The sequence below is a fragment of the Hemitrygon akajei genome, chromosome 6 (assembly GCF_048418815.1).
Source record: "Hemitrygon akajei chromosome 6, sHemAka1.3, whole genome shotgun sequence".
Taxonomy (NCBI): Eukaryota; Metazoa; Chordata; class Chondrichthyes; order Myliobatiformes; family Dasyatidae; genus Hemitrygon; species Hemitrygon akajei.
In genome coordinates, this window is record NC_133129.1 from 46,706,806 (window position 1) to 46,724,045 (window position 17,240).

Sequence of the window (17,240 nt, forward strand, 5' to 3'; positions counted from 1 at the left end):
ATTGTTGTGCAGGATACAATATCAAAAGATTTTCAACTCTTGAATTCAAAGTTAATGTCCTCCAATTTTTGTGTTATTTGGCAATTTGTTCTTTGATTCAATTCTAATAATTTCCTGGCCACTGTACTTAGAAAGAAACACTATGATGATTATTTCATATTGACTGAATAAGAAGAAAAAGGATGGATTAAGTTATAGTCAGTCATTTTTCATTTGTGATCAATGTTTCTGCACGTTTAACTTCTGTTTAATTTGTTGAGATGTTTATTTGTGCAGTCCTGTAATAACATTATCCATGGGATTATAGCCACAATGGGAGGATTAGGAATTCCCGAAGGAGAACCAGTATTCATTACATTGACGGTAACAAGTAACATAAATCAACCACTGCTTCTAACTTTATATAACAATGAAGGCATTCTTAGTATCTTGACTCAGTAAATGCTATTTTAATAAAATAATTGAACTTGTTACAAAAAAATGTTGAATGGTTGCTTCAAGCACACATAATTAAAGTAATGAAACACCAGCTTCAGTCTGTAAAGATGATAAAAGTTGACTAGATTAAGGCCAATGCTTGGCTCCTTTCTAGTGGTGCACTAGCTTTCAATAGAATATAGTTATCAACTAAATGGTTCAGTGGTTTCAACTTACTTAACCGGGGCTGTGATATGTTTTGCCGTATCAATTACATCAAACAACTATGGGAATCATTTGAAAGAGCTTCATTATTTAATATACATGCAACTCTGTATTTTTAATTGCATTTTGCCTATCAATTGGATTTGACCTATTTGTATTGTGTTACATATGCATGTAGCAGTAATGTTTGGAATGGTCACCTACAAAAAATTGCATTTAGTGTTGTTCTGCAGCTTAACCAGTGATGAGCAGGTACAATGAGTTACATGGGCATCTCTCTCCTATTCCTTGCCCATTGCAAATCATTTGATAAATAGTGCAGCTTGTCACATCTTTTCTTGTGCCATTGCATAAATGTTAGCTCTGAGAATAAATTGGCATAAATAAAACTTTCACCAATTTTGCAGTTTTAAGAGTTCATAACATTATCTATTTTACATAAAATGGTCTCTCTCTGTGCAAAGGAGATCAGCCACACAAGCCAATGTGCATTGCAATATGGCTATGAACTTGAGACAGATTTCCTTAAGAACATCTTATCCTAGTGAATTATATCAAATGTAACTGTTCCACACAGGGTATGAAAAATATCAGAGATTATCACTTAAAAATTGTGCTTTGGACTAAAAATTATCTTTTCGCGAAGGTGAAAATAAATTTTAACTTGTACAATTTTCCTTCCTTCTTCGCAAACTGTAGCTCTTCTCTAATAATTTCCTGGCCACCGTACTTAGAAAGAAACGCTATGATGATTAGCTATTTGTAGCTATTGTGTGCAGTTTTGGTCACCAAATTACAGGAAGGACATTAATAAGGTTGAAAGAGTGAGAGAAGGTTTACAAGGATGTTACCAGGACTTAACAAACTGAGTTAGAGAGAAAGGTTGACTAGGTTAGGACTTTATTCCCTGGAGCATAGAAGAATGAGGGGAGATTTGATAGAGGTATATAAAATTATGATGAGTTTAGATGGAGTGAATGCAAGCAGGCTTTTTCCATTGAGGCTAGGGGAGAAAAAACCAGAGGTCATGGGTTAAGGGTGAAGGGGGAAAAGTTTAAAGGGAACATTGGGGTGGCTTTTTCACACAGAGAGTGGTGGGAGTGTGGAATGAGCTGCCAGATGAAGTGGTAAATGCGGGCTTGCTTTTAACATTTAAGAAAAACTTGGACAGGTACATGGATGAGAGGATGAGTTGGATGAGAGGTGTATGGAGGGATATGGTCCAGGTGCAGGTCAGTGGGACTAGGCAGAAAAATGGTTCGGCACAGCCAAGAAGGGCCAAAAGGCCTGTTTCTGTGCTGTAATGTTCTATGTTCTATGGTTCTCATATGATCTATTGCTAACTGACTAAGATGAACCAGTTTTACATAGGCTGGTAACCAAGTCTGGAATTTGAAACATGCAACTTAGTGAGTGATCGTAGGAGTTGTCTAAGTCTCTTGTAACCACTCCCTACACCCCCTACCCTCTAACTCAGCTTCATTCAAGTCTTAGTAAAAGTTATCCTTTCCATTCAAAATAACTGGAATCAAATGGAATAAGATGCAGGAATGATGAGATTGGGTTCCTTCTCTCACCCTTCCTATGTCATTCAGTCATCCAGAGCAAGTTCCATTGTTGCTACCAGCAGAGTTGTACAAACATCCATACTTTAATGTTGCAACTGCCTTGTTACACTTTAATGTTACACTTGGGCTGTAATGTAGTACTGCATGGTGCTAATTTTATTTCACTGCTGCAGGTATCAATTAGCTTGCAGTTTCAGGTGGAAGTAGTAAGCACGGAATTTTAGTATGACTGGGCATGTACCACAGAAGTATGCAGGATTGACAGATGGTGACATCTAACCCCCATGCATCACTGACTATATACCTCTTCACCAGGATATCACTTTTGGGAAATCTGACATTGAATCTGGCTGCATAGGTAAGGTTTAGAGGGGAATGGTCCAAGTAGGACTATCTCAGGAAGGTACTTTCGTCAGTATGGGTGGGTGGGCTGTAGGGGCATTCTGTGCTGTCTTACTCTATAATCCTGCAATACAAGGATTGCATCCCACCAAAAGCTTGGATATAGGGATCCTTAATTACCTATTTGCAAGGTTGACAGTGAACTTCAATTGGCCAAGAATGTTTCTAAGGCCATCATTTCTAGGGAGGTAATTGAGTCACTGTGATTGCAGTACCAACCTCTGTCCACCTCTGATGATAACATGTCCAATTCGCACAGCGTTTAAATAATGTCTGGCTCTATGTAATCCCTTGACCCCGCTTCCCTGACAGGTCTCCACATACAAGTAGTTGAGCCTGACCTTCTGACCAGGAACCTGGAGCTACCGGCCATAGTGGGAGATCAGTCTACAAAGACTTTGACCAGTGTCCAGTATCACTGTAAGCATCCGTTTTAAGTGCTGTTAACTTACAAATGAAGCTGTAAGAGGCTTTATTGATATAGTTTAAGGAGGTAGTGACTAATTTAGAACTAAGCATTTTTCAATTGCTAATTGTGGATAATGATTTTCCGAAGACAACCAAAGAGATGGCCAGAGTCTCCTGTGAAGTTGTTCCTTTGGAGCAGATGTATGAATGTACCATATCACAATGGGCAAACTTGGAGTTGGGAGTGAATAAGAAGATCAGACCCTTATTGTGAAATTGACAGGAGAGGTACACACACAAAATGCTGGAGGAACTCATCAGGTCAAGCAGCATCTATAGAGGGAAATAAACTGTTAATGTTTCAGGATGAGACCTGAACCTGCTGAAACTTGCTGACCTGGTGAAGTGGCTCTCAGCCACTCTCTGCTGGCCTGACATCTGACCACGGATGACCCATGTCCACACCACAGCCCTTCAAACATGGAACGGAGACTTAGACTCCGACTTGACCTCAAATTCCCCCACATCCCTGTCCGTAAACCCTAACATGACCTCTAACTCCCTTCTTTGTCCACTAAATCATCCTTACAAACCTAAAAAGAGATTAAAAAGAGACTGCTAAATCTGAGCCAGGACTCAATGGAGGTTTCAGTTCAGTGCCACCTTGAGATTCTTGAGATGGTGGTCACCATGTCTAAAAGTGCAGCCTAACCCTGGAAGGCAAGAGCAGAAGAAGAAGAGAAGCCAGTAGGAGTGACACAAGCCACAATGCAGGGGAGCTGGCTTGTATTCGGCTTCCAAAATCCTCCCATCGACTAGATCCTAGAGGCAATGAACACTTTTGATTTAAGAGGTTCTGATATGGCCTTAGTCAGTTCCAACTAGTCTGAACTAATGCTAGCCACTCATGAAATTGTTCCCTGTGGGCAAAGCTGATGCAAGCATCAGTTTCTTTGATGACAGCTGGGTGCTATGGTCATGAAAATGAGGCGAGAGCACGAACTTTATGTGCATCTGCGCTGGGTCGAACATGCGCAGGGCTAAATGTGAACCGGGGTTAGGCACATACTTTCCAGTGCTATCCAATTTCTCTCTCATAGGAGGTCAAAGCAACCTCCACATGTCACCAAGTTGCAAATTTGTTGCCCCTGTCTTTGTTTTGACACATTTACAAGTTAACATTTTCATTTAATTGTGACTGGTTTATGTGTCTGCATTTTTACCTGTGGAGGAAACAATGAGCACACCAGCTGGTTTTGGTTACAGCACTGTATCATAAGTTTTTTACAATCTACATGTGGTCTAGTTGACTGCCTACAATGATCACATCATAACAGAGGGTATTGGCCATGAATTACTGCAACAGTGGTGGTTTTGGACGTAGATGTTCAGTATAAAATGCAAGAAAGTACATTGGGTCTCCATATACTTCACTATGATTTCCTCCACAAATGTCTTCCACTTTGGAATTTTCAAGTGAATATAGAAGCTGAATTAAAAAGACACTCCATTCTGTGACTGCAGCAACTAGCTCAGACACAGACAGATCTTATTGCAAAGCATGGTTAAGTTGTGGTCTAGACATAGTGAGTGACAAATAGCCTCCCAGTAAGGAAGTAGGTAAGAGTAATCCAGATTCTGGAGGCTTCAGCACTCTCACTAAATGTGTAATTGAGATTTTGTTTTGTGGCAGTCTGATTTCAGCATGATCTTTATGCTGCCATATCAAATCTTGACGATGGTGGAAGAAAGCCAAAAATAAAATAATCAAGCTATGGCCTGGATTTGGTTAACGTTTGCTAACAGCTCCTTTACATGGTCCCAAACTTACTGACGAAACTCCAGCCGAAAGTTCATGATCCATTCTTGATGCAGAGTTTCGATGTGAAATGTCGACAATTCCTTTCCTCCTGCAGACTCTGCCTGACCCACTGAGTTCTTCCAGCAGACTGTTTGCTCCCCTATCTATACTAATCCCATTAACCAGCATGTGGTCCATTGTCTACTGTGCTTGATGCATTTTAAGTGGTGTGAAAGTATCTGCCTCCACCACCTTCTCAGGCAATGCACTCCACATTCCAATTCTTCAGGTCCCCGATGGGAAATAAGTGAGATGTGTTTGAGAACATGGTGGACAGGAAAAAAGACAGCTGTGAAGCATAGGCTGGTCTCATCATCAGCACAAGTAGGATAGAGACAAAGACAGGGAGAATGGAAAGAAGGTTAGAGGAGATGTATTTCAGATAACTGTGGAGCTAGCTTTCTTCTCCACAGAACCTTTATCCAAATAATACGCTAGGAAGCCCTACCTGACAGAGCATCTCACACAGAGGATTTCACAGATAATGTGTTGGAAACTCGCAGCCAGTTCCTCCACTACCATTAGGTCCCATGTGGTGTTCAGCAGCAGAGCACAGCCTGGAAGTTGGTTTATTTATCTGTTGGTGAATTCGGGATACTCAGTTCATTCAGGAACCACACATTTCTTGCCACTTGTGGTGGAAAAGAGAGCAGGTCATTGTGGTTGTCTCACAACTTGCTTACACATACTCAGCTTTCCTTCTACACCCTCTGTATCTGTGACGTTACAACACTTTGTCTGCTTCTGCAGGGTCAAACCTTTGATCACTCCATCTTAATAGTGACAAGACAGGAGATCATTTTAGCTCATGTAGTGCACCAGCAATTCTGCCATCTCCATTGCAGTCTCTCAGACTGAAGTTAATGGCAAAAATGTCCATTTCTGTAATATTATTCATAGTCTAAACAGAAAGCAGTTGTCTGGCATATCTATAAGGACAAGGCTTTCTATTCCAGAGGGCCAGCTTCCACATAATCATCTTTGATTAAAATCAGGGCCAACTATTTATTCTAATTTTTTCATGGAAAAGTTGAGAGAATTATTATGGCATGGAGTAAGATCATTCAAACCACTGAGTTAATCTTTTCTATTTCTCCATTAGATGCCCCTCATAACTCATTCACAATAACCTTGAAAACTCAAGAGGCTTTAATTATCTAATTGTTTTGTACACTACCTTACGTTAACACTCTTATCCTACAATAACGAGCTAGAACTTAGTTTTAATTTGCATTTCTTTTATTTGTAATGGATTGTTGCAATACAATGAGACAGAAAATGAAAAAGATATGGATTCTGGCATATCAGCTTTCGGTTAGAACTTGGCTTTGAATTTTATTAAGTGAAATAGAATTAATAGAAAGTTATATTTTGAAAGAAAGCTATTCAGGGTATTTCCTGTACTCTTCACTTCTATCTTATCATATTTCTAACATCAAAAACAGAGCATAATGCACACTCTCTGGGCTTTATGTTATATAATACATAGCATTTGTATCATAGTGCAGAAATTAATGATTTCAAAAATAATTGATTGACAGTATAATATGAAGTCATACAGCTTGTCATCAGACTCTGGTACATTGAATCTGGTCCATTGTGGAACGAGCTTCCAATAGAAGTGGTAGAGGCAGGTTCGGTATTGTCATTTAAAGTAAAATTGGATAGGTATATGGACAGGAAAGGAATGGAGGGTTATGGGCTGAGTGTGGGTCTGTGGGACTAGGTGAGAGTAAGCGTTTGGCACTGACTAGAAGGGCTGAGATGGCCTGTTGCCGTGCTGTAATTGTTATATGGTTATATGGTATCTGTGCTGACCATAACACATACCTCTGCACTAATTCAATTTCCCTCTCATTTCCCCATTATTTCCACCTCTACTGATTCTCCTACCCCTTAACTCCATTGGGGGCAATCCCAGCAATTTGTTTTTTATGTTTTCCATTTAGACCATAAGAAGTCATAAAGATGTGTGGTATGGTTCATGATATTGATGGCCTTTCTCTGGCATCTTTCTGTATATACGTATGTCCTTGATGCTGGGTAGGCTGATGTAGGTAATTCGTTGGGCAGTTTTGTCTACCCATTGTAGAGCCTTCCTCAGCTTTATTCTACCTACTCCTCAGCTTTTTTTCTCCAGTCCTGCCCGAAACGATGACTGTGCTTTTTTCCAGAGGTGCTGCCTGGCCTGCTGAGTTCCTCCAGCATTTTGTGTGTGTTGCTGGGATTTCCAGCATCTGCAGATTTCCCCTTGTTGTAGAGCCTTCCTGTCTGCTGCAGTCCAGTCAGTCCAGCTGCCTTCAGCCTCCTCAGGAAGTGGAGGCGCTGGTCAGCTTTCTTGATTTCTGGGACCATGAGAGGTTGTGTGAGATGTGCACTCCCAAAAGTTAGAAACTTTCCACCGATGTAAAGAGGGGTGAGTGTGGTGCGAGTTCTCCTGAAGTCAATCGCCATCTCCTTTGCTGGTTGACATTGAGGAAGAGGTTATTTGCCTGGCACCAAACCTTGCGCTCTTCCACCTCCTCTCATCGTTGTTGATGATGAGCTCCACCAAATTCATGTCATCGATGAACTTGACAATGAGTTTACTTGGGTGTTTGGCTGTGCAGTCATGTGTGAGCAGAGTGTACACAGCCCTGAGGGGCACCTGTGTTGAGGGGGGAGTGGTTCTGCACCTTGACCGTCTGAGGTCTGTTGGTGAGGAAGTCCAACACTCTGATGCACAGTGGTGTATTTAGACTGAGGAGGAAGTGCTTGTTCACCTATGGGACAGTACTGCTGAATGTTGAGCGGAAATCCAGAACAGCATTCTGATGTAAGTGTCCTTGTTTTCGAGATGTGTCACAACCAAGGGCATGTTAGATGATATGGCATCTGTCATAGAGCAGTACTGTCAGTAAGCATATTGCTGAGTGTCCAATGTGGCAGGAATGTGGTTTTTGATACATGTCATTACCAGCCATTCAAAGCACTTCCTGATGATTGGTGTCAGTGCACTTGGCGCTATTCGTTTAGTTCTGAAGGTTTAGAGTTCTTTGGTACAGGGATGATGATGGCTGCTTTGAAGCATGTGGGGACAACAGCCTGGATGAGTGAAGTATTGAAGATGTCTGTGAAGATATCGGTGAGCTGGTGTGCCCGGCCTGGGATGTTGTCTGGTCTGTCTGCCTTGATTCTCTGCAGAGTTCTTCTTTGCTGTCACAGACAGTGGCTGCTCACCCGGGAGGGGCATAGCTTTTGTGGCTGGTGTTCTACTGCATTCCTTGAAGCATGCATTAGAGTTGTTTAGAGCGTCCGCGAGGGAGGTGTCACTGTACAGTCAATGCTACTTTTCCTTGTGTAGTCAGTAATGCCCTTGATGCCCAGTCACATATGCTGAGGATCATTACCGGACTGGTGTCCCTGAGTATTTTGTTTGTAGGTGGTGTTTGCTCTTTTGATGCCTAAGATGGAGTTTCTCTTGGCTGGTCTGAGAACTGTTCTGACTCCAGGATTGAGGGCAGCATCCCCTCCCATTAGGGAAGAGGCTACGTAACATCATTGCCAAGACCACCAGACTCAAAAACAGTGACTTACCCCAAGCAGTGAAGCTGATCACCACTCAACCCACTAACTGACCCCTCCACACCCCTCACCACTACTACTTTATAATTTCCTGTCAGAGTCACCTTATGTATAGACGCTCAATTGCCTAGCATTACTTTTTGGACATGTCATCAATCTGTGTATATAAGCTATCTTATGTATTTATAGTTATTATGTTCTTTATCTTATTGCGGCTTTTTGTGTTGCATCAGATCTGGAGCAACAATTATTTGTTCTCTTTTACACTTACATACTGGAAATGACATTAAACAATCTTTAATCTTGAATATGAGCCCATTGCACCAATTAAAACTGATCCAGCCTTGGCCTGAATATCACTTTCCCTGTCTTTCTCCATATCCTTCTTAAGTTAGGTCACTTGTACTTCATATACCCGTCAATCTCTCTCTTTAATATATTCAACAACTCTGCCACTGTAGCTCTTTGGGGTAAACAATTCCAAAGTTTCAGAACCCTCTGAGAAAAATAATACAGTATGTCCATTTTCCAACTTGTTGGCCGCTCATTTAACCTATCTATGTTCCTTCTCACAATTTGCTCACCTTTATACCATTAGCAAATTTGACGACAGTACACTCAGTCCTTTTATTCAAGTGATTGTGAATTGATTTCAAAGAAATGAAGCCCAGCCCTGATCTCTGATGCACTGCTTGATGTAGAATACTTTTGTATTTGGTGAAAACTGATTCCACTGCTTTCTTCTGTGACCCTTCTTTTTAGCCATAGCGCTCTTGTGAAAAACTGAAAGCCTTAGGTGCATTGTGAGTTGTCAACATGGCTTGACCAGTCTTAATCCAATGTTGCAAACATTAATTTCAGTTGGATTATTGAATTACACTTCAAGCGGCCTGGAAACCTCTCTTACAGGAGCAGCAACATAAATCCAAAGCAAATAGCTGGGATGTACATTTTAATCATTCTTTAGTCTAACCAGCATCGACCACATAATCAAAGGGACATAACAAACAGTGCCAAACAAACTAAAAAAATACATATTTGAGCATGAACTATATAAAGGAAATCTAAATAAGAGACCTAACACCAATGGAATAAGCATCCCTCGTTCTTAGTCATCGAAGAAAACTTTTATTTTTCTCTTTGCGTGTTGAAGACTCTCATCTTCTCAAACAGAATGACAGATCATTTTGTTCACTGATTTAATTTTCAATGGGCTCCTTGGTCTTCCACCCTCAGAATTCCCATCACAAGTCAAAACTGCATGCAGAAAATGAAAATGAAAGAAGACTACAAGTGCTAGAAGTCTGCAATAAAAACAAAAAAAATACTGTAAACACTCAGCGGGTCAGGCAGGACCTGTAGAAAAGCAAACAGAGTTAATGTTTCAAGACCAAGATTTTTTGGAAGGGTCTCTGACCTGAAATACTTTGTTTTTCTTTCTGCTACTGACCTGCTGAGTTTCCAGTATATTTGTTGTGAAGTACATACAGCTCCTTCTTCAGTATATTTCTGTTTAGGTGTCTGTTGCACTTAGGAGATTCCTACATAAACTTCCCTTCACCTAAATGTGGCTAGTTGCTTTCCAAGAAACAGCGATACATGATGCTGAGCAAATCTGGAGCAACACACACACAAAACACTGGAGGAACTCAGCACTCAGGCAGCATCTAAGAAGGGTGATGAAAGGTCTCGGCTTGAAACGTTAACAGTTCATTCCCCTCCATAGATGCTGACTGATCTGCAGAATTCCTTCAACATTTTGTGTGTGTTGCAGAGTATAATCCCCCCTTTAGTAGGTTACACTGCTTATTACAAATCTTATACCATAATCTATGTACTGTAGTGCCTGAGGAGGCCTTCAGCTTGATTGGGATTTAGGCAGGTGAATGAATGAAAAATAGTCCTTGAAACGGTTACATTAAAGAACCTAGCTATCAGAAACACCCAGAGTGGACTCCGTCACATTTTTGTATTTGCTTTTGTATTCTTTTGTTTCCTTCACAGAGAACAGCTTCTTTTGTATCAACTGAGCACAGCATTTGGGAACTCTAGAGAAAGTGGATGAATTTTGCTGTTCAACCTCAGATGGTTTTAGAGATCAGGCTTTCACCTCATCAGTTACATGTCTTCATCATTAACCTCAGATGCTGGAAACCCGGAGCAACACACACAAAATATTGGAGGGTCTCAGCAGTCAGGCAGCATCCATAAAGGATAATGAAAGCTCTCAGTCCTAAATGCTAACAGTTCATTTCACTCCATAGATGCTGCCTGGTTTGTTGAGTTCCTCTGGCATTTTGTCTGTGTTGCTGAAGATAATAGTCCCTTAGATTGAGGGAAGTTTCTACCTACTTCCTTTTATACAGCAGAAGGTATGTAAAGATATTCTAAAAAATCTCATTATTACTTTTGGTGATTGTGGAGCAACTCTGTGAGAACATTGAAAATGTAAAACGTTGATCACTCTCATGATTGCTACAGTTGTGAAAGTGTATGCGATTCCTGTGACATATTTCTGGATTTATTTTTTGCTTGCCACTATTTTCTTTAGTTCATTGTCAACATGTCTACAGGTTTGGCCTTTAGTCTAATTGCTGGTACAGCACTACAGTGTAACACTGATTATAATAAAGGGTAAAATTATCTTAATTGCAGTTCAGCAATTGGTATTCCATTGAAATAACTGTTTTGGTTCTTTAGCAAAGCAATTGTAAAAAGCTCACATGACAAGGCCTGACAACCCAAGATGAACCTTACTTGCTTGACAGAAACAATAACAAAAGCATGGAATATATTTTTCACTCACCCCAAAATGTTTTCCTTGCAGTACGTTTCATTTTGTCATCACAACTTTGTTTGTGTTTGGGTGCTTGGAGTGATTGATATTCTCGGCTAAATTAGTTTTTAAGAATACAGAACTTGCCAAAGCAAACAAGTTGAATGAAAGTGTAGAGATGAGGTCTGAAAGCGTGCTGGAATGGATCCGTGACTGAGTTCACTTAAGGGTGAAGTCATCAGATGGAGAAAAACAAGGAAATCTGTGCCATATATTTTATTGCGCAGATTAGTGGAAACTTATATGTCATTCACTTGGACAAATGTAGAACGCTAAAACTGTCCTTCATTTTCAACAGAGGTAAATTTTGATGAAATCAAGATAAAATCATATTGTATCACATATTGCAGACTACACAGTACCTATTAATATCAATCAACAACATACCCAAGCACAGCTTTTTCTTGTTAATCTATTTTCAGTATATTTTCATCTTTATAGAAGTTTCAATTATCCAATTATTAAAATTACTCATTAAACAACACTGGAGAATTTATTTGCTGAAGTAAAATAGTACACTTGCAGGCTGCCCCGTCACGTCCTTGGGTGTGTTAGCTGTTAACACAAACAACACATTTCACTGCAAGTTTCAATATGCCTGAAAATTATACGTTTGTAAATCTGACTCAGAATCTGATGTGAGCTATTCCATTCAAGACACACAAAATGCTGGAGGAACTCGACTATGGAATTGAATGAACAGTCAATATATCAGGCTGAGACCTATCACTGGGACTGTGGATCGAACTCTAGTTCACATTATGATGTGTTTCTGGTTTCTGGTCACTCCTTTTTGCTGCTATTTTGTGTGATTTTGACCAGGGCGGACTGGCACAAATGACACAGCACCAGATTAAAATGAACTGAGCTGAACTGAATTATGCTCGGAATGTTTATGATGACTTTGTGGTTTTGTGTTTTATTTTCTGTGTTCTTCGCTTGCATTTGTTCCTTTTTTTGCACATTGGCGATTTGATATTTTTCTTTGAATGGGACCCATAGTTTTCTAATATCCATATTATGAGCTCATATCTCCCAGAACTCTCTTAACCACATTTTCTCACTCCTTACCTGCAGTTTCTGCATTATAGTCACAACTCCTCTGACAATGCCACATGCTACACAAATGCTTCCAATGTGCCTTTCATTTTCCTAAGCCAGGTATTCCTCGACACCAGGGGTTCCCAACCTTTTCTGTGCCATGGATCCCTACGATTAACTGAGGGCTTCATGAACCCCGGGTTGGGAATCCCTGCTCTTTGCATAGCAGGTAATGTTCTTGAATAGGTCGGTCCATTTCCCAACGGTATTTTCTTATCTTCTCCCTTATCTCCCAGATTTTGGTTACCTGTTACCTGTTACTTTATTTCTCCACAATGACTTCTTTGCTGTGCTTGACTTCCAAACCAATCATATGAATCTCAGTATAACCTCAAAAATACATCCTTTGATGCTGTTGTTCTGGTGTGGCCTGGTCAAAGCAGATTTCACTGGTTTCAGAAAATGATTCTGCCTTGCCCATTTACATTTCCAATTTTGTTTGCTTTCATGTCCCACGATACCCTGATGGTAGAGGAGATGGCACTGCTGTTGGGAGAACCTCAGATGGTGATGAGGTGTACAGGAGATATTGTAGGTCAGCTAGTTGAGTGGTATTCCAACAACAACCTCACACACAACATCAGTGAGATTGATTGTGGACTTCAGCAATGGGAAATCATAAGTGGGGTTCAGAAGAACACACAGTAGTCCTCACTGAAGGTCAGCAGAGAAAAGTGTGAGGAGATGAGAAGTGTTGAGTCCTGATTCAACATATTGATACAGTCAGAAGGAAGGCACACCAGCTGTTCAGCTTCATTAGGAGTTGAGGAAATTTAGTATGTCACCAAAGACTCATGGAAATTTCTACAGCTGTATGGTGGGGGGCATTCTGACTGCTCGCATTGCTGACTGGTATAGAGGCCCCAATACACAGAATCACAAGAGGCTGTGGAGATTTGTAAACCCAGCCAGCTCCATCATGCATACAACCCTCCCCACCATGGAGGACATCTTCAAGAGGCAGTGCCTCAAAAAGGTGAAATCCAATATGGATCGTCACCCTGCCCTCTTTTCATTGGCAACAAGGTACAGGAGCCTAAAGATGCACATTTAATATTTTAGGAATGCCTTCTTCCCCTTTGTCATCAGGTTTCTGAATGGACCATGGACCCGTGGACTCTACTTTCTTATTCGTCATTGGAATTATTTATTTAATTTTGTAACTTAGATTTTTATGTGGTGCACCGTACTGTTGCTACAAAACAACAAATTTCATCACAAACATTAGCGGTAATAAATCAGTAATAAATCTGATTCTAATCTCATTCATTTTATTCCATATGTCAAACCCCATCATCACTGCCATTGCTCTATTTCCATACCTCACCTCCATTTGTCAACATCTTATCTTCACCTTTTTCCAGTTCTGATCAAAGCTCATTAATCTGAAAGTTAACTGTATTTTTATCTTTGCCCTCATCTGATCTGCTGTTTGTTTCCAGACTTCTGTGTGTTTTTTAAAATCAAAATTATGATCATGTGCCCAACTTTCTTTGGAGTTGACTCTATCTTCCCCACCACCTTCACATTATAGTATCTTATATATCATTCATGTTCTTTCATTTTGTAGCTTCTCTTCAACCCTATCACCATTTTGACTCCTTTCTTTAAAAATGGTGCTTCAAATTGTTTCCTAGCTAAATTTTAAAACATCACTTCAGTCAAGGTTAGGTCAATGTAAGCATTTAGGCTTGGTGGATTCTGCTTTGCAAATTACTTTGTGATTAGACTTACCAATAGGTACTATTTGTGCTTTAAATCTCAGTGTCAGTTTCTTAAGAAGTCATCTTGCTGTGGAATGAAAATAGAAAATGCTGGAAATACTCTGTAATCAGTCATCATCCATGAAGGAAAAAAAAACCAGAATTAATCCCACAGGTTGATTTTCCGTCTCCATGGATTCTACCTGGCCTACTAAGTATTTCTAATATTTTTCATATGCATTCCATCACATTTGTTTCTTGCCATGCTAAATGAACACTTGTTGAAGTTCAGAATTTCTGCAGTGTTTGTATGCCACAGTTCCAGTGCCTGTTTCTCTCTTCTCATTTATTTATTTCTAGAAACAACACCTCAGTTGCGATTGACAAACATTCTTGCCCTCTCTCACCCAGCATCAGCATTACTTATACTTTGTATTATTCATCCTTTCAGTATCCCAAACACTTCATTTCAATCTTCCTGTTCCACCTTGGCTCTGCAATTTTTTTCATGCTGGTCCTTTATTTGGTTGGAAGATGGTAACTGTATTTCTTTCTCTGTCTTGGAGGCATTTTCCATTTCTTCCAGCATTTTCTACTTTTATTTCAGATTTACAGCTTCTGCACATTTTCACTTTTGGATTATGGTGGAATGACTCAACAGTATTACAAGGTACACTGTAGTCTTTTCTGCTGGTTAAACTTGGGTCTAGTCTGGAGCTCAGCACACTCTGGGTAGAGAGCTGATCCTGATCCCTTGTTTTCAAGAAATTTCCAGATACTTTTGACAGAATGCCAATGGTACAGGAGTGCAAGCCAGCAGTTCAAGTAGAATTTTGTAAAATAACCAGAAGCTACGGATCTTTGCTCTCTTGGCGAGGTAAGTTTGCAGTTCTTATCTGGTTAAGATTAATCACTACTAAAATCCAGCACAACCCCTTTGTGCATAAAACATGTGCATCCAAAACAAACTCAGCCTTTTGAAGTGACCCAAATCTTTTAAGTGTTGTATTGAGCCTAGACACGGAAACGGAACACTGCTTGCCTTTTAGTGCAGCTCACTCAACACAATCGACTATTCCCAATAATGGATGAGCAAATAGTCCAGTTAATCTTTAATGTATAAATCCTTCCTTTGATGTCACCTACACCCACAACATTCGCGTCTGCAATTATCCAGAGCAGGCAAGTCCATGTTTTATTATGCCTGTGGAAAAAGAGAAACTACCTTCTTTAAAACCGCCACAACTTGTTACTGCGTTTTACGTGACTTTGTAAAGTTTTAAAGCTGTAGTGACCACGTCAAAATCAAAACGGAAACACGACACTTACCTGTGGCCGTGTGAACGATATGTAACCTTTTAAACCAAACTGTACCCATCTTATGGAATTTATGTCGCGTAAGCAAAATTCTAAACACACGTATAATGTTACTGCTGGCTTGATTCCCTGCTAACAGTGGATACTTATACAGAAACCTTGTATCACATCCACAGAATGAAAGGAAGCTTTCAGGTACACATTTTAGATGTCAAGTAGTTGATGATAAGTATGTATTATTTATGAACCAAGCAAGAGATGATCATAGTTAAATGCTATTGAAAAGTGTTGTAATGCCTCATGCAAGAGTATTAGTAATCACAATGTAATTACCTCAGCACCTTGGTTTCATTGTGTTCTTGCATTCTCAAATTAGATTTAATAACATTTCAATATTGAAAGACCCATGAATCGAGCCAAACTCAAGTTTAAAGGTGTAGGTATTAATGAAGCACCTGGATAGAAAGATCTAAAAGGTCCAGGAAGAAACTTAGCAAATAGCTTGTGCACAGTATTTCAGGACAATAAAATGCAATGGTTATATTCTTGACCATCGATCCACTGGCCAGTGTATTCATTTATACCTCAAAGTAACTTTTTATACATTTTATTGCCCAGTCTTGCCGTGTATCAGAATTCCCGTGGGTACAATTTTCTCACATATGGCAATTGAGCATAAGCTGAAATAGAAGGTCACTTTGATGGTTCGGATCATTAATAAGGAGGGGGGAAATCTTCCCTGACGGGCGAGTTCACAGGGCTCATAATTGCCGAATGATGGAATATCTCCCTGCAGAGCATAGGAGAACATTTAAAATCAAGTTTGTAATTAACAAAATCTCTTTTTTTTTTGAAACTCGGGATAATTTTTACAGATGAAAGCGGGTTTAGAAAGTTAGATGGTAAGTAATAATGGGGAAAGAAAGACTTCGAACTCTAAGGTTTTAATAGAAGTATTCATGGGTCATTTGGAATACTTGTTACGTCATTCATTAAAACTAGTGCAATATAGTTTCTCTTTTAAATGATTGGAAAAGTCGCTCATTTTTGAAAGTAATTTTAAAAATTATTTATTCCGCTAACAGGTTTCCAGATTCTCCACATTGACTGTATTACGAATACCCTTATGGACTGGCTAAAATGTAGCAGGCTATTATAATGAAATGCGTTACATTGTGCAATTCAAGGTCATTCGGAATACAGTATAAGATAAAGAATAGACATATATGAGTTTGTTCTAAGGAACTAATAAGTCCAAAGCTTCGCATTTCTTATTAAAATATTTGAAAATTGATGAGAAAGAATAACAAGGGGTTCAATAAACAATTCGTTTGGAAACAGAAGATAAACCGCTGGAAGATCTTAGCGAGTCAAGCAGCATCTGTGAGGTCAAAACGCTGGTCTATGTTTCGGGTCGAAACTCCGCATTGTATTATCTTCTCCTTGATTCTAGCACCGCCGGCCTCCGGATCTCCAGTTCATTCGACAAGGCCGATCCTACTCCTTCCTTGAGCACTAACCAGAAAATTATAAATTGGAGCGTTCACAAACACTCGGACATTAACAAATAAAACTAGAAAATAATGCAGTGCCGCTATGTCACCAGTGCAGAACAGAATTTCAGTAGTTTTACCATAAATAGTGAGAACGTCAGAGTATTCGAACAACGTGGTGTAAATAATTCATTTCCTCAAATCATAAATAAGTTCTCATGTTTTCCTGCCGGCAGCTTTATGCTGTTATTGGTGCTAAATTAATGCAATTCTTAACGTGCTGTGTTTGAATATAGATCAAACATGCACATAATGACTTCTCCGGGATGTATCTAGAGAGAAATA